This window comes from Bidens hawaiensis, unplaced genomic scaffold (assembly GCF_021521415.1).
Source record: "Bidens hawaiensis isolate Kalapana, Puna unplaced genomic scaffold, B.hawaiensis_p1.1 tig00011436_1, whole genome shotgun sequence".
Taxonomy (NCBI): Eukaryota; Viridiplantae; Streptophyta; class Magnoliopsida; order Asterales; family Asteraceae; genus Bidens; species Bidens hawaiensis.
The window spans coordinates 754,357-761,767 of record NW_027491890.1 but is presented as its reverse complement, the minus strand read 5'-3'; positions in this window follow the sequence as shown (position 1 = coordinate 761,767).

The following is a 7,411-nucleotide window of genomic DNA, read 5'->3' as shown; positions in this document are numbered from 1 at the left end:
TGGTGTAGTTACGAGCTCAATTTTTTTATGTTAGTTCAAGTGCCCACATACCCTACAAAATCTCAAACTCAAAGACCCAATTTTCTTATTTTAATTCAAGTATTCATTGGCGTCTAACCCATATCCATAGTATAGTTAACGGCCAAATTTTCTAATTTTAGTTCAAGTGTCCCCCTATAAAACTTCAAGCTTAGGCTCAAATTAGTTAAATGTTTGATGGATCTATAAAATCAAATAAGCTCATGCCGTGCCATGTGTGTTCAAATTTCAATTTTCTTTTATGACTTATTATGTAATCCTAATTCATGTTTGTGTGTGTGTTTTTGTTTTTTTTTTTATTTTGTGAAGTTTTCTTTTATCTTTTTAGTCATTTACGTGTTTAATGAACCAGTGATATCTTCACAATTAAAACATAAAAAGGTGCTAAATTTTTGTTCTCCTATATAACTATGTTGATCATTTATGATAACGAAATTAAGAAAAGGGCTCCGAAATTTACTTTGCCAGGCTCCAAAATGATGCGGCCGACCTTGTTTCATTTGGCCTGACCCCCTTCTTTTACCAGATCCATTTTTGCCATTAGTAGAGAAAGAAAACATATAGCCTATACTTGTTCTAAGAATAAGAAAACATATAACCTACACATAAAATTAATCATCAATAAAATACACACGTACACTAAAACATATAACTTACACACGAAAATTTATCCTACACAAATACAATTTATTCATACACTAAAATTTATTTCTATTTAAAACCAATTTCTTCTAACTCAATTTATCAATATCCATCAACACGTAGTTACATTGTGATGAATAATACAAAAAATTATCTTACACATTTTTGCATCAAATGTGAAATATGCAACCTACACAAAAACATATAACCCACACTTGTTATAAGAATAAGAAAACATATAACCCACACACGAAAAATATATAACCTACACACGTGTATCTTTTTGTTTGTTATACGTTTTTATTGTTGATGTCGAATTAAGTATGTAAGTTGTATGCTTTTTTGTTTGTTATACGTTTTTATTGCTCAAAACAAGTGTAAATTATATAATTTTGTGTATGTTGTATATTTATTGTTTATATTTAATGGACATATTTGTATGACATTTTTTTTTTATTATTTATGACAATAGTTTTTCTAGATATATCAATTAAAAAAATATATTATGTTTTGATATTTATTGTTAAAAATTACGCGTTGATATATGCTAATAAATTGAGTGAAAAGAAATTGTTTTTTAATATAAATAACTAGTATTATATGAATAAATTGTATTTTTGTTGGATAAAATGAAGAGGATGTAAATAAACTATAAAACTAAATTAGTGTTTTTATTTTTTTAATTATTATAGTTAAATTAGATAGATATATTAATTAGAGAGAGATTAATTATGGTTATATTAGTTGTATTAATTGAAGAGAAAGTGCATTTATTGTTGCATTTAAATCTTTAAGTTTTAAAACTAAAATAAAACTAGTGACTCATATTCATTTATTTTATTTCTCACAGTAATATCATTTCTCTTTTGAACTTAAACATATATATATATATATATATATATATATATATATATAAGGATGAGGGAGTACAAAGAGGAGAGGTGGGTTAAAAAAGTGAGGGTCCGAAGCTACTAAATCTTTTTCTTATTTTTAGTACACTCAGGGCCTGAATACCTAAGATCACTCTAGTAATGGATCACTATTGGTGACCTGGGGCACCCATCCCGAAGCAAACTCATCAGAGGCGGATCTAAAAATTTTTTGCTACGAAGGAAAAAAATAAATCAGGTAAAAAGAGGGGGGGGTATGTTCAGCCGCATCATTATGGAGAATAAAAAATAAGCACCTTGTTTTTGCTTTAATTGTGAAGATATTATCAATTCATTAAACGAGTAAATGACTAAAAAGGATAAAAGAAACTTTGACAAAAAAAACCAATAACATGAATAAGGATTACGTACAAAGTCAAAAAAGGAAAATGAAATTTGAACACACATAGCACGGTTGAGCTGATTTAAGTCTATAGATCCATCAAACATTTAACTAATTTGTGCCTTGGCCCATAAGCTTGGAGTTGTGAGCACTTGAACTAAAATTAAAAAAATGGGTTTGAGCTTTTGTTTTGTAGGGTGGACATTTGAATATGGGCTAGACAGATGTGAAAGGTGGGCCAATGCCCACCTTGTCTCCGTCAATGAAACCAACAACAGTGAAAATTCAACAGCTCAACCCAAAACAAATTATTACATGTGAGACTCGAACAAGCCACGGCCGCTTATAAGACGACTTGCTATACAAAAAAGTCATGAGCAATAGATACTGTATCAAATCAAGATTGAAAGGTAAACCGAGTTTAGTACTTTCTCACCAAACCTAACGTTAAGTGAATATTTTATCAGTGTTCATAAATTCAACTTATAATTATGTAGTGTAAAAGTCCATCGCGCTGACTATATATTAATTATATAAGTAACTTGACATGGTTGACATTGTGCTCGTCAAATGGCTTTTTTCAATATTAAGGTTAAGAAATTTTCAAAAATGAGGAACAGTTCTCCGATGTGGAACAACTGACAAATAGTTAAAGCCATAATTAAAACCTGGACTTTTCTTCTTTGAAAAAGTGCTTTTCTAACCACACCTCCAAGCCATAATTAAAACCTGGACTTTTCCAAGGTTTTGTTAGAAAACTGTCTAAACCGTCACTTATAGTTCTATCTATGGCTTAAACCGTCACTTTTAGTTTTATCCGTGACTTATAGGTGTTTTTCAAAAAGATGTGTTTTTTTGTCTTTTATCTAACCATGGCTAATAGAAAAACCGCCCAAACCGTCACTTATAGCTCTATCTGTGGCTTAAACCGTCACTTATAGTTTTATCTGTGGCTTATATGTGTCTTTTAGAAACACGCGTTTTTTTGTCTTTTTATGTTTATTGTATATTTTAGTTTTAATTTAATTTTAATTATTTTGATTATTGTTTTTTATTATGTTGTTTTATTAAAAAATTATTGATTTTTTTATCAAGAATTACAAAAATTATAACGAAGCAATGTAAATAAACTGTATACATATATACACACACAACCATTACAACAAATTTGTACGAAAAATAACAAAATGTAGAAATATATCTAAATTAGGGCTGTTCAAAAAGCTCATGGCTCGAAGCTCGCTCGAAACTCGCTCGAAAAAAGCTCGGAGAAAGCTTGCTCGAAATCGGCTCGATTGTAAACAAGCCGAGCCTAGCTCGACTCGATTTATAAACGAGCCGAGCCTGAGCTAGCCCCGGCTCGACTCGAGCTTGCTCGATAGGCTCGCTCGATAGGCTCGAACTATTTCATTTTAATTTATTATATATATACATGCATATAATTATCTAGTCCAAAATCCAAATCTATACTCTCTAATAAAAGGCTACAAGTTTTGCCACTTGTCACTCCTATATTAAACCTCACCTTTATTAACAAATTTATAATAGTTACAATTTTTAAAATTTATGTTTCAAATTTGTTAATTTTATATTTACTTTCTATTTTTTTTCCAAACATTTGATATTTATAATTATATTTTACTTTAAAATTGTTTTAATAACTATTGTACAACGACTATATTAATAGTGTTTACGGCTTTATTGTTTCTTGTATAATGATTATTTATTAAATATTGTATTTTCAAGAACTACTCGTGTAGTACACAGGTTTCAAACTAGTATATAATATATGGACTTCTTTTCTCAATTGAATATCCATGTAGCCCAACACAATTAAAATCCACAATAACCATATAATAACAAAACCCTAAATTTGTTTCACATATGACAAATTAGAACTACAGAACTAGCAAGCGCCTCTTCTGCTTTCATCTTCTTCAACCCTAGATCAACAAATCGGACCTCCTCTCCACCACCATCAGTTCGTCAGTCACATGTCTCCACCACCGTCGGTCACCACTACCAGCCGCAGCCGCTCACCAGTCACCACTACCAGCCGCAGCCGCTCAACAACAACAACAACAACGTTAAACAGCCGATCACCATTGTTATTATTGTTATCAATCAATCAATCTTCCTCTACTTTAAACAACGTTAATTAATTCCTCTTTATTGTTATTATTGTTATCAATCAATCAATCTTCCTCTACTTTCAAAATCGAGCCAAATCGAGTCGAGCCGAGCCGAGTCGGCTCGATTTAAAACCGAGCCGAGCTTGAGCTCATATTTTTGGCTCGATTAAGATTCGAGCTCGAGCCGAGCCAGCTCGAATAATTATCGAGCTCGAGCTGGCCTTGGCTCGGGCTCGGCTCGGCTCGTGAACAGGCCTAATCTAAATGACAGCGTCATTAGCGTGGTAACAGGTGATGCTTAAATCTTAGGATTATGTGACGATAAAAACAAAAAAAAACCATCACCGCGTTCTGACCATGAAGCGAGCACATCGAGCATTAGGCGTGGTCGCGAGGACAACGACAACGTTGTACGATAAAAAACACAAAAACCATCACCATTACAACGAGTTTGTACAAATAATAACAAAATGTAGAAATATATATAAATGACAACGTCGTCATCGTGTTAACAGACAATAATTATATATTAGGATTTACGTGATAATAACCACCACCACGTTCTGACCATGAAGCGAGCACACCGGGCGTTAGACGCGGCCGCGAGGACGACGATAGACCGGGTTTCAGATGTAGGTTTGATAGCAACGACGACAACGATGACATTCGTGACACTGCCATTAAGATAATTTTTTGTTATTATTTGTACAAACTCGTTGTAATGATTGCGTGTATGTATATATCGTTTATTTACATTGTTTCCTTATAGTTTTTATAATTGTTGAAAAAGAAATTAAAAAAAAACTTTTTTTAATAACACAACAAAATAAAAAAACAATAATTAAAATATATAAACTTAAATTAAAAGTAAAATAAATTAAACACAAAAGAAAAAAAAACATCTTTTTAGAAAATACCCTTATATGCCACGGATAGCATTATCCATGGCATATTGTGGGGTGTACTAGGGTGTGGTTAGCAATACCCTTGAAAAATAGATATTTAACCACATTTAAGGTTTTACATAAATGATGAATCCAAAATTTTGAATCATCAGTTTGAAATTAAATAATTAATGCAACATGTTTATGTAAAGAAACTAAACTGAGTTTAAATATGATCTATCAAGTTAATAACTTTAGATAAAACACGAACGTACGTATCACTACAAAACAAAAAACAAATTTAAACAACACATTCATTGTAGAGTTAAAGTGTGAACCATATTCCGAGAGTGAAACTCCGTCGGAAAAATGGTGTGGGCAATAATTTACCAACGGGTTATCTATGGACTGCAACGGGATTAACAACGGAGAGTATCACCATTCACCAATGGATTACCAACCACCATATCAACAATGTCTTGAATTACCCCATTCACTAATGGGTTACCAACCACCATATCAACAAAGTCTTGTTTGGTCATTCGCCAACGGCTTGCCATCAAAATATGTCAAAAATATTTTTCATATTAAAAGAATAACATAAAACTTATTCTAATTTCCTACACACACATATATAGGGTGTGGTTATAATAAGAAGTCAAGTGCGTCAAAGAAGTATAAGAAGTAATCTGGTGTGTTAGATATGGTGATCTGACGGTAGATTTGGAAAATATGTTTATTGTGCGGTATGTTTTATTTTAGTTGGGGTGTGTTTATTATGTGATGTGTTTTATTAGATTTAATGGTGAAAACACACTTCTTACACTTATTAGGAAAAATCTACTTCTTATTATCACCTTGCTCTCTCTATATATTGCATTAAATAGACATTGTACGAGACCTCCTAATGCTAGTAGTAAACTCTTTTATAAAGTGTATTGTGTCATTACAACTAAATGTTGTGATAGTTTAGCAGCTATAAATTATACGGAAGTCATTAGTCTACTTTCGGAACACTTTCATGTATATCACTAATAGTATACACAGTTCTTAATAGTATACACAGTACACTTAGGGGGTGTTTGTTTTTTCTTTGAACATCTTCAAGGGAGCTAATGTCTGCAGGCGCGCAGACATTACCCTTGAAGACTATTTGTTTTTTTTCTTATATCAGATCTGAAATTAACTTCTTTCATCTTAAAAGAGAAGCAATGAAACCCTGACTTAAAACATCTTCACAAAAAAACCCTACTCTTCTTCTCTTGCAGCCACCCTCTCATCCACTCCTCCCACCACTCAGCCCTTTCTTTTCACCCATCTCCTCCACCACTCTTTCCCCCATGTCGTCATCCTCTACTCCCGCAGCCCCTTTTCGCACAGACCAACCTCGTCCGACAAGTTTTCCGGCCAGTTCTTAGGTTCTCTCACCATCCGACGACCTCCCTATTCTCCTCCGCCTAGGTACTTCTTTTTGCTTCTTGACTTAGCTTCTTTTTTGTTTCTTGTTTGTGAGCCCTAATTTGTTAGACCTAATTTTGCTTCTTGATACATACAAAATATTGGTGTAAAAGTAGATGTTAGTTTCCATTAATGTTGGATTTGTTGGATTAATGCACCAGGACACATTTTCAAGTTCAGAAATTTTGTTTGTTTGGTTTTTTTTTTGCTATTAAGCTTTTTTTAATGTATAAATACAAAAGAAACTTGGTATTGACAAATCACATTTCGGATCAGAAAACTCAAATTCTAATGTGTGATTTGAATATGGTGGCTATATGTGTTATGAACTGATTATGCTTATTTTTCAATACTTGATGTTTATACTTTCTTGAATGTTGAACACAAAGTAGATGGTATTGATCATGTTAAATATATTATGTGATTCTTGTTTGTCTTGTATGTTATGTGTTATTTAATTCTAGATGGAAACTAATGATGGTTGACAACAATGGACGGATGAGGCTATTAAATGCTTATTAGAAACATGTCTTGAAGAAATAGGGAGGATAGGTAGAAATGGACAAAGCTTGCGCAGGGAAAATCTTGGGTTATAGTAGGGAAGAAACTCAAGGAACAATTTCACATGGATTTGACTCAAAAGCAAATTAGAAATGCTTTTGATACTATGAAATCAAATTATGTAGGATGGTGTTATTTAAGAAACAAGACTGAAAATCTATACAACCCATAAACAAATATGTTCACTTTAACGTCTCAGGAATAGGAAGATTTTAAGAAGGTGTGTATTTGTTTAGGTTTTCAGTATTATGTCATACGTTAAAATGAAAAGCATTTATTATAGTCCATATTTGGTGCAGGGTCACCCGAGGGCAATGTACTTAAAAACACGGCCATTGCCTCATCTTGACCTTCACATAGCTGTGTTTGAAGGGCTTAGTGCTACAGGTGGTAATCAATGGACATCTACTCAAACATCTGGCG